At 35.2% G+C, this 16088-nt stretch overlaps 1 protein-coding gene across 15 annotated transcripts in view; it reads right to left on the bottom strand.

Moving 5' to 3' along the window:
- Positions 1-7115, bottom strand: part of LOC125682373 (dual specificity calcium/calmodulin-dependent 3',5'-cyclic nucleotide phosphodiesterase 1A-like) — a 196329-nt gene extending 189214 nt beyond the window's left edge. For all 15 annotated transcript variants that reach the window (XM_056154997.1, XM_056155004.1, XM_056155018.1 and 12 more), the window contains exons 1-2: positions 6985-7115; positions 4333-4453 (exon numbers count right to left, since the gene is read on the bottom strand). The gene's annotated coding sequence lies outside the window, so the exon portion shown is untranslated. The remainder of the gene's footprint in view (positions 1-4332; positions 4454-6984) is intronic.
- Between the last annotated feature and the right edge of the window lie 8973 nt (positions 7116-16088).

The raw sequence follows: 16088 nt of genomic DNA, 5'->3' as shown, positions 1-16088 counted from the left end.
ACAACAAAATAGAGTTGTACTAATTATTTGTGTCCAGAACATTTTTTATGCCTCTAGAATCGAAGATTTGGCCTTACCGCCTGTCTGTGGAACAAGAGGCCCATGGGCCACAATGCTCACCTGACTTACCTTGGCCCATATCTGAAGACTTTCCATATATATTTGCATGTAAAACCTTAATCTGTATTGTGGCCCCAACCTACCCCTGGAGGCCATGATATTTACAAACTTGAATCTGCACTATGTCAGGAAGCTTTCATGTAAATCTCAGCTCCTCTGGCCCATTGGTTCTTAAGAGGATGATTTTAAAAGGTTTTTTCTATTTATTCCCAATTTCCCATGTAAAACTTTGATCCCCTATTGTGGCCCCAAACTACTCCTGGGGGCCATGATTTGAATAAACTTGAATCTGCACTATGTCAGGAAGCTTTCATGTAAATCCCAGCTCTTATGGCTCATTGGTTCTTGAGAAGAAGATTTTTAAAGATTTTCCTTTTATATTTCTATGTAAAACTTTGATCCCCTATTGTGGCCCCAACCTACCCCTGGGGGGCCATGATTTGAACAAACTTGAATCTGCACTATGTCAGGAAGTTTTCATGTAAATCTCAGCTCTTCTGGCTCATTGGTGCTTGAGAAGTTTGAAGAGGATTTTTAAATGACCCCCACCCTATTTTTGCATTTTTGTGATTATCTCCCCTTTGAAGGGGGCATGACCCTTCATTTGAACAAACTTGAAAGCCCTTTACCCAAGGATGCTTTTGGCCAAGTTTGGTTATAATTGGCCCAGTGGTTCTTGAGAAGAAGTCAAAAATGTGAAAAGTTTACAACGACGCCGACGACGACAGACAACGGACAAATTTTGATCAGAAAAGCTCACTTCAGCCTTCGGCTCAGGTGAGCTAAAAAACTATAACCTTGGTATTATCTTTTACACCATAGGAGGTATACTTTTCATATTTGGTACATAAAAATATTCCTTGTGGCAAGAACTTTCCATTGACACCAAAATCTTTGACCTGGTGACCTAGGTAATATTGACCTTTGACCTACTTTGAGAAAATTCAAATATAAGCCATATCTTTCAAATAGTAAGAGGTACTGCATTTTTATTTAGCATGTGAGAAGACCTTTCCAACGATACAATATTTGTTGACTTTATGACCTTGACCTTATTAATTTCGTTAATCTCCCAGACGTTGACATATGACTGTGGTAGTTACTCTATATACCGGTAATATGCACAAAAGGAAAGTGCTTTTCAGTCAGAACATTGTAAAAAAAAAAATCATTTTCAAACATTTTTGGAAATAAAAGTGAATTCAGCAGTTACAGAAAACTTCCTCGTCATCAGTGACGAGCGCATTATGGGATTCACTCATATAAAGCATATTTCCAGTTCTAACATCCAGGACAAACAAACAATTAAGCACTATTTTCACACCCCAAAATGGCTTTTTCTTCCCATATCTGCTGTATTAGAGGCAAGCTTGAGACAAAATCTTACGATTGATACACTCTGTATGGTGTCCATAACATTTATAGTTCATTACGGTACCTTGACCTTTGACTTTTTGACCCAGAAAAAACCAACAGAATTTGTTCTCTTCCTGATATCTCTGTAACAAGTATAAGACAGAAAACTGGAATGGCACACTTCATCAGGAGTCCAAAGCATCATTACATTCAATAATTAACTGTGACCTTAAATTCACTTATGATTTTATTATCCAAAAATCAATAGAAATCTCCACCCACTTTTTATCACTGTAGTTAGTACGAGACCAATATCTATATAAGAACTCCCTCTATGTTGTCCACAATATTTTCAATGACGAACACATACACATACATATGGACAAGTTACCATAGACCCCGGCAACTTTGTTGCTATGGGATAATGAAACATTATTAATCATCTCAAATTACAAGTTCCATCAATCTTACTCAGTTTATGTGAATATAAACGAATTGCGTCAACATAGTACTAATATTGATTAGATCCATATAATCATGTTAGTGGCTTATAAACCCGCTTTCTCTCACAGATTTTCACTTCAGCAATGCTATAAATGCTACTGTAATATGTGAAAAACTCAAGCAAAAGTTTGGAAACCTGTTGCAACAATGAAACATACTGTACATATTTATATAATCCATGCACTTCATCGGTAGAAGTTATAGATGCAATGTATTGTACACATTTACGAAATTAATGCATTTCATCAGTAGCAATTGAAAATGAAACTTAGCATAATGTACACATTTATTTAATCCATGCATTTCATCATCATAAATATACTATTTCAAAATGCATTAATAATGGTAATTTCTGTCTAATTTGTTTGGAATTAAAGTTTGGTTTTTGGTGCGAGTATAGTTTTGTGTTTCATACTCTCTTCTAATAAAGCTGTGGGCGACACACAGCAACTTAATGTATATACATACATGAATGCACATTTGCATCCCAAACAATGTTGTAAACACTTCACAAGGGTACAAGTATAGCTTTCAGTCTCGTTTTATACTGCAGTAGGGATGGTAGTGAGGGAAGAAATATGTCTATCAATTCCTGTGTCAAAAGGTCACAGTCAGTGATCTCTCATCTGAATTAAATAACTTCAGCAAGTCAAGTCATGGTGGACATATTGAAATATGGATTGCTCAAAAATCAAAAGCCAGAACTGCCATTTAAAATCAAAACTGTTACAATACTTCTGCAAGACCACGCGTGACTTTGGATGTAGCTGTTCATGGGAAAGAAGTCAATTTTGTGTCTCCACCAATCAAAATCTATGGTGGCCACTCTGACACCGAGATCGTTTCAAAAAGCAACACTTCTATAGGACCAGGGTCAGTAGGGGAATATTTCATGTCCGAGAATGCAATCTTTCTGGAGATGACTAGAACATCATTTGATGTCTATATATGCGATCTTTCTGGAGATGACTAGAACAACATTTGATGTCTATATATGTGATCTTTCTGGAGATGACTAGAACAACATTTAATGTCCGAGTATGCGATCTTTCTGGACATGACTAGAACATCATTTGTTTACAGATGCCACCAACAGACAGAGACCAGGTAATGATAATACTTTACACAGGCCCACAGACAGGCGAGCTAAAAACATTTCTGCCTCACTTTCAATATCTCTACTGTAGGGTAAATGACCACCTATCCATAAATTCAGGAATCAATTTGATTCTCAAGCATCACTTAACCTCTGTTACTTGCCATTAGAGTTCCGAGTAGCCTGATCATCTGTTTAGCTATTTACAGTCTTAAGCACCTCCAATGACCGGTTCAATCAACAGGAGAGAAGTCTGACCATTTAATGATTACGGCCCTGATGATGCCAAAAATCAGTCTCTCAATACGAAAGTAAATATTGCTTAATTTGGAATCAACACAATCATCCTAGCTATAACAGTGCAGCTCCTGCACCCTGAGGAAAGGGGAGGAATATTTGTGGTTTCAATTTACAATCTAATGGAGAGCTGCTGGCACTAGGAAATGATTACAACACCACGATTTCAGCTTTTCTAGGAATTCAGTTTGTATTGATCTTGATTGGACGGTGTGGTGTTCACGATTTGTGTCCTGTTAATACAATATTTGTTGAAGCCTGATAAATATGCTCGTCAACAGCTTGATGCTGGTCTTGACCCAATACTTTTCTTCGTCTAATTATAACCATGAAGTTTTGTTTCACTGGATCACGATTCCTGGATTTCTAGAGTAGCAGTGTGATAAAACGAAATATGTAACAGTATTTACAGGGATGAATTACTCGCACACCTTGTACTCTTGTCACGGTTGAGTTAAAAAATTACCACAGGTCACATCAGATGAGGCACCAATCCCTTATGACCTGGGAGGAGGAAGGGATCTATATGGTCAATTCTGGCTTAAGTTCAAGCTACTTTGACACACAAAGAGGGAAAAGAATAACAACAACAAAAACACCTATACTTCCGTCACCTTTCTGCTTTTACAATATGATCTCTACTTCAAATATTCGGGGGAACCCTGTGTAAACAGTACATGCAATGGTCTGTAAACATAACACTTATTTCATTCATAAAACAGCAACAGATATGTAAGAATTTCATACGGAGATATGTTTTATGTATCAATGTATCATTTCATTTCCAATGTGAACATCTGTGAAAAGTTCTATAAAAGAAACTGTAAAAATGCACACACAGGTGAGCCAAAGAACCTGCAGGAATTATAAAATGAAAAGGGTTATCTAACTAAGCAGGTGCTATATATCAAATACAGCACACCTCATTAGCTTCATGGAAATATGATACTAAGTTTTACCAGTTGCCATTATGATGGGAGAAGTATCATTATTTTGGAAATTCGACTCCATATCACAGTACCAGCTGTATTTTTCTGTACAGTGGGAAAACAGTCATCATCAATGTCCTTGTCATAAAACCTGAAAAAGGGTGGCTGTATGAATATCATTTAGAGATATATACATACATGTAGTATGAAAAAGTCTGTGTCGTTTCAGATGTCAATCAAATAATATCTTGTTGGAAAGGAAGAATTCTTAACTGTGACTACAAAGCCCTGAAATTTTATCACCTGATCACAAATTACACAACATCCATATTGTGTCCTGGTAATGTGAATCATGGCTGCATAAAATGAAAATTTGTCTAAATACAAAATGCAAAACACTTATTCCAAATAACTTCTTTTGAGATATATATATGCAACACACATACCACAGAAGTAACCAAGGCCCACAGGCCACAAAGCTCATACAGAGATAAAAGAATCAATTAATATCCTTCAAACCCCAATTGTGGATCCACTCTGGCTATACATGGTCGGTTGTTTTTTATGTCCTAGCTGTCAAAAAAACTTCACTCACACCGAGACATCACTAGACTGATTGATTGCTTTGCTGTTTTCCACCACACTCAACAATTTTTCAGTTATTTGGTGGCGCCCAGTTTTTTATTTTTCATTTCAACCCAGATACAATGTACCTGGGAAGAGACCACCGACCTTCTGAAAGTAAACTGGGAAACTTTCTCACTTACCGGCGCGAGCAGGATTCGAACCCACGCTGACCAGAGGTGAGAGGCCGTGTGATTTTGAGCGAGATGCTCTAACCACTCAGCCATGGAGGCCCTTCTAGATGTAAGTGAAGTAACACATATACAGACCAATGCTTAGTGCTCAGGGTCATAGTGAGAGTTCCTCAACACAAGACCTCAATTTTTAAGGTCATATCCAAGAGTCCCCTGGATCTTACTTCTAAATGCTGAGCATTTGGTAAAGAAACAAGAGGCCCATGGGCCACATCACTCACCTATAAAGTCAACTTGGCCCATATTTCAAGATTTTCCCTACATATTCACATGTAAAACTTAGATCCCTATTGTGGCCCCAACTTACCCCTGGTGTCCATGATTTTTACAAACTTGAACCTGCACTACGTCAGGAAGCTTTCATGTAAATGTAAACTTTTTTGGCTTGGTGGTTCTTGAGAAGAAGATTTTTAACAAGAGGCCCAAGGGTCACAATGCTCACTTGAGTTACCGTGGCCCATATTAAAGATTTTCCTTATACATGTACATATTCGCAAGTAAAACTTTGATCCCTTAGATTGTGGTCCCAACCTACTTCCAGGGGCCATGATTTTTACAAACTTGAATCTGCACTATGCCAGAAAGCTTTCATGTGAATTTGTACTTTCCTGACCCAGTGGTTCTTGAGAAGAAGATTTTCAAAGATTTTATATACACATTTGCATGTAAAACTTTGATACTCTATTGTGGCCCCCAACCTACACCCAGGGGTCATGGTTATAACAAAATATGTATCTGCACTATGTCAGGAAGCTTTCATGTAAATTTCAGCTCTTCTGGGCCAGTGGTTCTTGAGGATTTTTAAATGACCCAACCCTATCTTTGCCTTTTTGTGATTCTCTTCCCTTTGAAGGGGACATGGTCCTTCATTTGAACAAACTTTAATCCCCTTCACCCAAGTATGATTTGTACTAAGTTTGGTTGAAATTGGCCCAGTGGTTCTGGAGAAGAAGTTGAAAGTATGAAAAGTTTACAGATGGACAGACGGAAAGTACAAAAACAATATGTCTCCCCTTGAAAGAGCAAAGACATAAATATCAAAGGCTTGTAAATATCAAAAGACAAAAAAGTCATGGTCTAGACTACAAAAATAAAAATGCCAAAAATATTCTATCATTTGACCTTCACATAAAAGGTCAAGTCAATGGTAAATCAAAATTGGCATGCAACACTCAGTCTTATAGTATCCCAACATACCAAATATCAGAGGCCTAGCCAAAAATTCTATTACTTGACCTTTACATCAAAAGGCCATGTCAAAGGTCCGCAAAAACGGCACATGACACACTGTCTTATCATGTTATACCCATACACTAAATATTAAAGGCCTATGTCAAAAGACAAAAAAGTTATGGCTCAGACAAAAAAATGCCTAAAAAATTGTATTAATTGGCCTTTATACATAAAAGGTCGACGATGTCAAAGGTCAGCAAAAATGGTACATGAGACACCTGACTTATCATGGTATACCCACATACCAAATATCAAAGGCTATTGTCAAAAGACAAAGAAGTTACGGTCTGGAAAAACTTTGTATGTGAAGCGGAAGAAGAAGAATTTACATTAAAACAATATGTCCCCCTTCTGGGAAGGGGAGACATAATAATAATAATCATATTAATATGATATAATCTTCATTATCTGAGGAACCTTGCGTATCAATGTGACTAATCATGGCCTTGCATTTCTTGAGAAGATTTTTCCTATATATATACCCATGTAAAACTTTAATCCCCTATGAATCCCCATCCTACCCCTGGGGCCAATGATTTGGACTAAAATTGAATCTTCACCATGTCAGAAAGCTTTCACTTAAGTTTCATCATTTTTGGCCAAATGGTTCTTGGGAAGTTTTTAAAATTACCTCGCCCTATTTTTTGCCTTTTCTTGATCATCTCCTCTTGGAAAGGGGATGGCCCTTCATTTGAACATACTTGCATCCCCTTCACCTGAGGATACTCTGTGCCAAGTTTGGTTGATATTGGTCCAGTGGATCTGAAGAAGATTAAATTGTGAAAAGTTTAAGATGACAACAATGGACAAATTCTTTTTTCCCAGAGAAGCTCAGGTGAGCTAAGAAGAAATTTCTAAATATTCCTATGTAAAACATGGGGCATAGCTAGGGTCTATCTTTTATCTCAAAAATGACATCACAATATTTTGCAAGGAGAACTCCAAAAAACAAATTTGTAGCATTATTTATGAGTTATCTATAGCTGCAGCGCTTTGAAATTGAAGTCATTTTGACATTTTAGCCCGTTATAAAATATTTGTCTGGAGGACAATATATTAAACTGGTATCCCGCTGATTGGTTGCTACACACAAATATAAGAGATGCAAAGTCAACAGGGTACCAGTTTAGGCAAATGAGAACAGGGAATTATTTTGTAATTACTATCGTATCCAATGTGTTTGTAAACATTCTGAAGAACTTTTTGTGATTTTCTAGTTATGATCTTTAATTTTGCCACCTTTTTGAACATGTAAAATTTTACCAATATCTTAGACCCTATGCCTTTAAGTCCTTATATTTTCTTATGATCCCTTTGATACACTGCATCTAGTTTTTTCACATTTTTAATTAGAATTTTAAACCCTTTTCATTGCCCTACCTAGAACAACATTTAATGTCCGAGACTCTACAATACATAAGGATACTTGCATTGTAATTGGACACATTGAACCATTGTTGCTTTAAGAAGAGCTCAATATCCCTACTCCTAAACATTCCTATACAAACTTTAAATCCTTACTGTGACCCCACAGAAAAGAAAACAATTTTTCCTACACATTTTTATTTACAAGTTAGATATTGCCAAGTAAAACTTAGAAACTCTATTTTGCCCCCAGGGAATCATAATCTAATGCTTCACTACAAGAAAATAAGCAAATCAAATGGACAAATAGTAACCTTGTAGTTTTTGAGATTTTTTTTTTTTTTTTTTTTTTTTTTAGATTTCTACAGAATTTTGCTTATAAACCTTTGTAAACCATTTTTTTTATTGCTACAGAATTTCGCTTATATTCCTTTGTAAACCATTTTTTTTATTGCTACAGAATTTCGCTTATATTCCTTTGTAAACCATTTTTTTTATTGCTACAGAATTTCGCTTATATTCCTTTGTAAACCATTTTTTTTATTGCTACAGAATTTCGCTTATATTCCTTTGTAAACCATTTTTTTTTATTGCTACAGAATTTCGCTTATATTCCTTTGTAAACCATTTTTTTTATTGCTACAGAATTTCGCTTATATTCCTTTGTTAACCTCCTCCCTGGCCCAGGGATCATGATTAGATATAGCTTCCATAGTGTTTCTGGAGCAGCATCTTCACTAGAGTTTTTGATACGCTACTTTCTCCTCACAAACACTTGACCAATTATGACATTTAAAAGTTAAGGTTGATATGATATGTCAAATGATATTTCAGATTACCCTACCTACGTTCCTACATTTAGCAAATGAAATTTTTTTTAACTTTACGTCATAATTCTTTTACAAAATAAACTCGGGTTTGAAACTATTGATTTGAAGAATGCTGGGTGCAAACGGAAGGTATCAATTTGAAAAAATGCCAGACTGCGAGCAGAAAATGCTTGATTACAGTGCGCCTAATGCTTGATTATCATTTAGTACAAAGTTTAAATAGCATGTCCATTACTAAATTAATATTTATAGTCTGTATCCCAAATGCAGGTCACTAAGGACATCAGCTTTGAAATAATTTTGTCAATCTATAATTCAAAGATTGAATCCTATTGAGTATCTTGGAAAAGATCTCCCATCATTTGTGTAGAAAGCAGTTATCATAAGCCTATAGCTTGGCTAGCAAAGATACTGGTCTAGTGATTTTTGAAAAGATTTTTTTTTTCTCTTACAAATCTACCTATTTCCTAATTATTTCCTCTGGGAAAAGAGCATGGCCATGCATTTGAACAAACTTTAATCCCCTTTTATATTAGGATACTTCGTTCCAAGTTTGATTGTTTGCCATATATACTTCCTTAGAAGAAATCGAAAAAGGTTTCTTTTTAGTAATTTCTTCAACAGCTAGCTCATATAATATTACATAAATTTAGTCTCTTGGAGAAGAAATTCAACACAACTTACTGGATAGTAATGTGTCCAATTCCTGCCACATATCGTTCTCACCAACTCGATCAGATCACAGATTTCAACACACCATTCATTTACTAAAAAGAACATAACGGTCTTGATAATTTACAGTTTACAGGGGGGGGGGGGGGGGGGGGGGGATATATATGTGCTACATTGTCAGAGAGTTGGTTTTCCCACTACAGACATCATTGATAATACATTTTAAAAATCTAAGGCATAACATTAATTGGTTTATTCAGACCCTGAAATTATGACCATGATAAATCATGTCAATCTCCTTGTTTTATAGTTAATAATTATAAGCAAGTATAAAGCAACTGATTTGAAACATTTATTGCTATTCAAATTCAATATCAATGTTGGCAAGAACTGGCTTCAACTTCCTAAAAATATTCTAATTAAATCTTTGAACTATAAGAGTTTTTACTCGAATAATTATAATTTTGAGATTTGAGACAAACTCGAGTAAAAACTTGGGGTTTTTTTTGGGGGGAGGGGGGGGGGGCATCAAAGTGCCATTTCTACATGAAATGTTTATAGACTACTTTTCAAGTATCTTACCTCTCTGATATTTCACATTTTCAGCTTATGTAGACATCTGCAAGAAATTACGGTCTATAGCTCTTCCAAAACATTACACTAAGTACTTTACTAAAGTAAAGTCTTAACATTAGACCACTTTTTGAATATTCATTCAGTTGTTGTGAAAATGGCAGTGTAGATCTCTAGAGTAGCTAAGCGTTCGTTTTAGAAGAAATGTTCACGCCTGTTCTGATCGTGATGTAGGGCACACCAAAATGTCGCTACTAAGCCTACCATAGATAATTCGTCTTCATTTATTTCGGACACACTTTTAACAACAAAAAATTAACTGATTGATTGTAATGCATTGTTTAACGTCCCGTTCGAGAATATTTTTTCACTCAAATGGAGACATCACCATTAGCCTACCGGCGAAAGGCTACATTTAGACCTATGCTCGGCGCTTATGGCTATTGTTTATCGAGCCACTCACAGGTATAAGAGAAAAAAATAACTCTTCCCAACGAACATTTTCTCTATATATATATTTCATGTAAATCTATCGTTTTTCAAAATCTTCTCTTGGAGCCAATTTCCCCCTCTATGTGGATGACATAAACACCATTTTGTTTAGAAATAGGCCTATCAAAAGTAACTGAAATATTGCAGAGAGATAACATTTTATTCATAATGTTTTAATTTTTTTTATTCCAAAATTACACATACTTATATAAAGAGTAAGTACTCTCAAGTTAAACTTTGTGTTAAAATTGTCATATCTTTACAATAGATTATTATATAATTATTCTGAAATTATTAGATAATATTGTGAATACATGTACTTCTGAGATCAGTGCTATTTCATCAAAATTGATCAAGAAATGCGTTCAGAAAAATTGTTTGAAAATATAATATGGTTTTATATGAAATATATAGTGGAAATCTTCTTTGGGAACTTACTTATGGCCATGCAAGTACTGTATATATATATATATATATATATATAATATATATATACACACACCACATTTACAGTGGCGGATTTAAGGCCTCCCCCCCCCCCCCCCCCCCTCTAGAATTTTGAAATTCAAGGTAAATCGTGGTCAGTGGCGGATTTAGGGGGGGGGGGGTAAATTTTCAAATTTAAGGTAAATCGTGGTCTCTTGTTTAGAAAAATGTAAACGATAAAAGAAGCAATAATTTTTTCCACCCTCAGAGCAGTAAATGACAGAATCTTTTGATTTATTGAATTACTTTTTTATTGGGAGAACTTACATTTTTTTCCAAAACCCTTAAAATTTTCGTCATTTTATTGTTTTCCTTTATAAAAAATGACAGAAAATGGTAAAAAATTACTACATAGGAGACATATTTGAAGCCCTATAAAATCTGTAAAATCCAAGAGCTTTCGGGGGCTTCGTCCTGGACTAACTGGGGCCTTATAAAGTTGCGCCCACCCCCACCCCCACCCCACCGCAATTCCTGGATCCGCCCCTGATTATTGATAGAGTTTTTTCTATTTATATATCTATTCGTTGTACCTGTGGTATGATACGTAATCTCATCGAGTCTTCGTCGAGTCTCTTCCAGAGGCGTCAATCCAAAGAATCTCGCTCAGATTAGGCCTATATGATACGATGGCTGTTTAGGACAGGTGGTGTGATAAACTATGAAAAATAGGCCCAATACCATATTTCGACAAATTATAAACGGTATTATAGGGGTATTGGTCTACTCAATGTAAGGAGAAAATGATGATTTTCTAGGCTAATGCATATATGCATTAGAAAATCATCATTTTCTCCTTTTATGTATTAATAAAGTATAATGACGTTTACGGTAGTCCACAAGTGCACGAGAAAAATATTATTAGAAACAGTATGGGAGTTAAGGTCTGAGTAAAGTACAGTATTTCCCAAAGTTCAACATCCTGAAATTTTTTGAAACATAAAAGAAAATTAAACAATCAAATTTCTCCAAATGTACACATCTTCAAGTTGCTTACTATTGAAAGTTTAATGCAGTCACTATGGTGATTTCGTGTTAAACATAAAATTTAACCCCCTAGCTTCCATAATCCTCAAAGTGATTATCTCTATCCTGTCTTCCGTTATGTGTCCAGTTATTTCTGTTCACTGGTGTTTAATTTTTATAGGCGCATTACCAATCTAATTAAAATAAGATCTTCCCTAACCGTTACATTGGAGTAACGGTTAGAGAAGATCTGATTTTGATTAGATTGGGCGCATTACATGCCATCTCTGTATGGAGCGCCAAAATTAACATAAACTCAAATAACTGAAGATATCTTCAATTATTTGAAGATATCATCGATTCAATTAAATAAATCAATTATTGCTCTCGTCATCAATTGAATTAATGAGAGCAATAATAGATTGGATGCGCGCATTAACTGCTCTCTTCAATTCAATTGATGAGAGCATCCATTTCGTAGAAATGTTGCTCGCAATGATTAATTTAGAGCTCGGTATAAATAATTTGATGATCTCTTTAATTCAATTGAAGGTATCTTTAATCATTTACAATGCTTTTGTATAAGGAATTAATGCGCGCATCAACTCTTTTAAAGAGAGCAACCATTCAATTAAAGAGATCATTAAATCAATTGTGGATATGTTGAACTGAACATATCTTTAATTATATAGTTGCTCTCTCTCTAAAAGAATTATTGCTCTCTTCAAATGAATTAAAGATATCACTAATTCAATTGATGAGAGCAATAATTGAATTAATGCGCGCATTAAATCAATTATTGCTCTCATCAAGTAAATTAATGCGCGCATCAATTCAATTATTGCTCTCATCAATTGATTTAATTCGCGCATTATGTATTATGTCAATTATTGCTCTCTTCAATTGAATTGTAGCGCGCATCAATTCAATTGTTGATATCATTAATTCATTTGAAGAGATCATTACTTCAATTAAAGCGCGCATCAATTCAGCTGAAGAATTAATGCTATCATCAATTTAATTAATGCGCGCAATAATTCAGAATTGAAGATATCATTAACTAATTGAAGATATATTTAATTAAATTGTTGCGCGCATCAAATGAATTGATGATATCTTCAATTATTTGAGTTTATGTTAATTTGGCGCTCCATATCTCTGGCGCTCGACTTAATCAAAATACCTAATTAATATCAATAGAATTAATCGTCATTGCACAAGTACTATATCTGTCTGCACGTGGTAGTAAATAGTCTTTCAGTTGAAGTTTATTCTTGCAATCTAAAATTGAATTTTCGATCATCTTACATTGCAGTTATATTTACCGGTACTGGCCGGTGCATTGCCGTTATATTTACCGGTATTGACCGGTACATTGCCGTTATATTTACCGGTACTGACCGGTGCATTGCCGTTATATTTACCGGTAATGGCCGGTACATCGCCGTTATATTTACCAGTACTGTTGCAGTTATATTTACTGGCATCGGCCGGTACATTTAGTTATATTTACCGGTACCGGCTGGTACATTGCAGTTACATTTACCGGTACTGGCCGGTACATGCATTTATATTTACCGGTACCGACCGGTACATTGCAGTTATATTTACCGGTACTTTGTAGTTTATTAGAAGCTGGCACTTTTATTGACAACGTTCATTTTCCTGTTATTTTTACATGCTCTCATAAGCAAGTTATTGTTACATGCTAAGCAAGTATTTTTTACATGCTAAGCAAGTTATTTTCACATGCTAAGCAAGTTATTTTTACGTGCTAAGCAAGTTATTTTTACATGCAAAGTACTTTATTTTCACATGCAAAGTAAATTTATCGGGTAACTACTCCCCGTCTCTTTGTTATATAGCAGAATTGAATGGAAAGACTGCAAGTTTGACTGAACTAATGAATAGAAGCCATGTAGTGAAGGACGACCCCGCCCCCCAGTTAGGATTGCAAACTAAAAATAGCACGTAAACCCTGCCCCATCCTTTAAAAATGACGGTACGTGTTTAACAAGTACACAAATACATTTTATAAATACTTACATGCGTAATTTATTTATTTATTTTTCTCCCTGTATCGATTACTCAGAGACAGAAACCAGCACCAGCTACATACCAACAACATCGGGTCTGTTCTCTTCAGTTTGTTCCAGTAGTCTACGATGCAGAGAGTCGGGCTGTGACAATCCCTCTCCCGCCCTAGGTAGCGTTTGGAAATTTAAATTTTTAACTCACCTGACCCAAAGGTTCAAGTGATTTTTGTCCGTTGTCTTTCGTTGGTGTAGTGTAGTAAACTTCTCAGTTTCATTTCCGTTGCTTAACCTATACATATACATACATACATACATACAGTAGAGAGAGAGAGAGAGAGAGAGAGAGAGAGAGAGAGAGAGACATAACTAGAAAACTAGCTCACTTGCCAAGCAGTATAAGTTCCCTCTATACTGTCCACTACAAAACGATCGAAAGACCATCACCAAAGGGAAATAATCAGGGTGAGTTTTGAATCCTTCTCAAGAACCACCGAGTCAGAAGAGATGAAATTCGTGTGAAAGAGTCATTTTAAAGAAAAGCGGGACCGTGATTAGAATCCCCAGGTCGTGTGGACTCGGGGAACATGGAACCCATGGACCACAATGCTCACCTGAGTCACCTTGACCTTGCCATTCTATAGAAGATAATTTTGGGAAAGATCTTTACACTGTTTAAACCCATGCCAAGTTTTGGCCCCATATTACGACCTCAACCTAGCCCCATGGGTTTGTGACTTAAATTCACCAGGTTTCACACAACATAGGGATGCCTCGAAATTGAGATGACTAACATGGTCATGCTGTTTAGGACAGAATCTTAAAAAGACCCCCCTCCTCTATATTCATGTACATGTATTTAAAGAAACGGAATCCAAAGCATTTTTATAGTTTATTTTCAAAAAGAAAAAGCAAACGTTTAAATAGTAATCTAAATAATGAAGATTTCGATCTACACACACTTCTAGGACCTTATCCAAAACAATATAAATAATCCTTCGGATAACACTAGCGCTGCATATGATAATGAAGTTGTGTATGATGAATTGGACAAAGAAATCACATGTAATGAAATTAAAAAAGCAATTGGAAAGTTAAAATTAGACAGAAGTTGTAGCGAGGACTTTATAATGAACGAAGATTTTATTGTTTGTCAAGATATTTTGATGCCTATATTATACAAGCTGTTTAATAAAATTTTAGAGTCAGGTTTATATCTAGCTGAGGTATGGACAAAAAGTTGTATTGTTCCTTTATATAAAAAAGGTGATATTAATGATGTCAATAATCACAGAGGCATTTCTATTGTTAGTTGACTTGGTAAATTGTTTACTGGTGTTTTAAATAACAGAATTTTGGAATGGGAGAAAGAGAACAATATATTCACAGATGCGCAGTTTGGTTTTAGATCTGGATGTTCTACAGTTGACGCCATGTTTATTTTACAATCATTAATTAACAAAACTCTGAATAATAAAAAGCGTTTGTATTGTTGCTTTGTAGATTTCCAGAAGGCCTTTGATTCTGTGAATAGATCAAAATTATGGTCCAAACTATGTAATGTTGGTATACGGGGAAAGTTACTCCAAGTCATTAAGTCGCTTTAATACAGTAATGTTAAGTCATGTGTTAAATTCGATGGATTTTTTAGTGAATATTTCAATAACGAAACAGGGCTTATGCAAGGTGAAGTGTTATCACCCATACTTTTTGCTTTATATGTAAATGATTTTGAAATAAGTTTTATACGTGGAAATTGTGCAAGTATAGAATTACAATTAATTAATATTTTTCGTTTAATGTATGCCGATGACATGGTGATTTTGGCTGAGACACCAGATGGTTTGCAGGAAATGTTGAATGCATTACATGTTTATACAAAAGACTGGAATTTGACTGTGAACATATCAAAAACAAAAGTTGTTATTTCTAGAAATGGGGGCATTACAAGGAATAATGAAAAATGGATTTATGATAATCATAATATTGAAGTCAATAATTTTAACTATTTGGGAATGTTGTTTAACTATAATGGAAAATTTTTACAAACACAAAAGCATGTGACTGAACAAGGGCGAAAGGCGTTGTTTGCAATATCTAATATATTGAAAAGCCATCACTTTAATGTAGAAACACAATGTTCTGTATTCGATACTTATATACATAGCATTCTTTCATATGCATGCGAAATTTGGGGTTTTCACAAGGCACCTGATGTTGAAAAGGTTCATCTTATGTTTTGTAAAAAGTTATTGGGAGTGAGTAAGCGTACAAATAATAATGTTATCTATTGTGAATTAGGACGGTTACCTCTATAT

This window comes from Ostrea edulis, chromosome 2 (genome assembly GCF_947568905.1).
Source record: "Ostrea edulis chromosome 2, xbOstEdul1.1, whole genome shotgun sequence".
In the NCBI taxonomy this organism is placed as follows: Eukaryota; Metazoa; Mollusca; class Bivalvia; order Ostreida; family Ostreidae; genus Ostrea; species Ostrea edulis.
The sequence above is the reverse complement of the archived record's forward strand: the minus strand, read 5'-3'. Positions and strand labels throughout refer to the sequence as shown.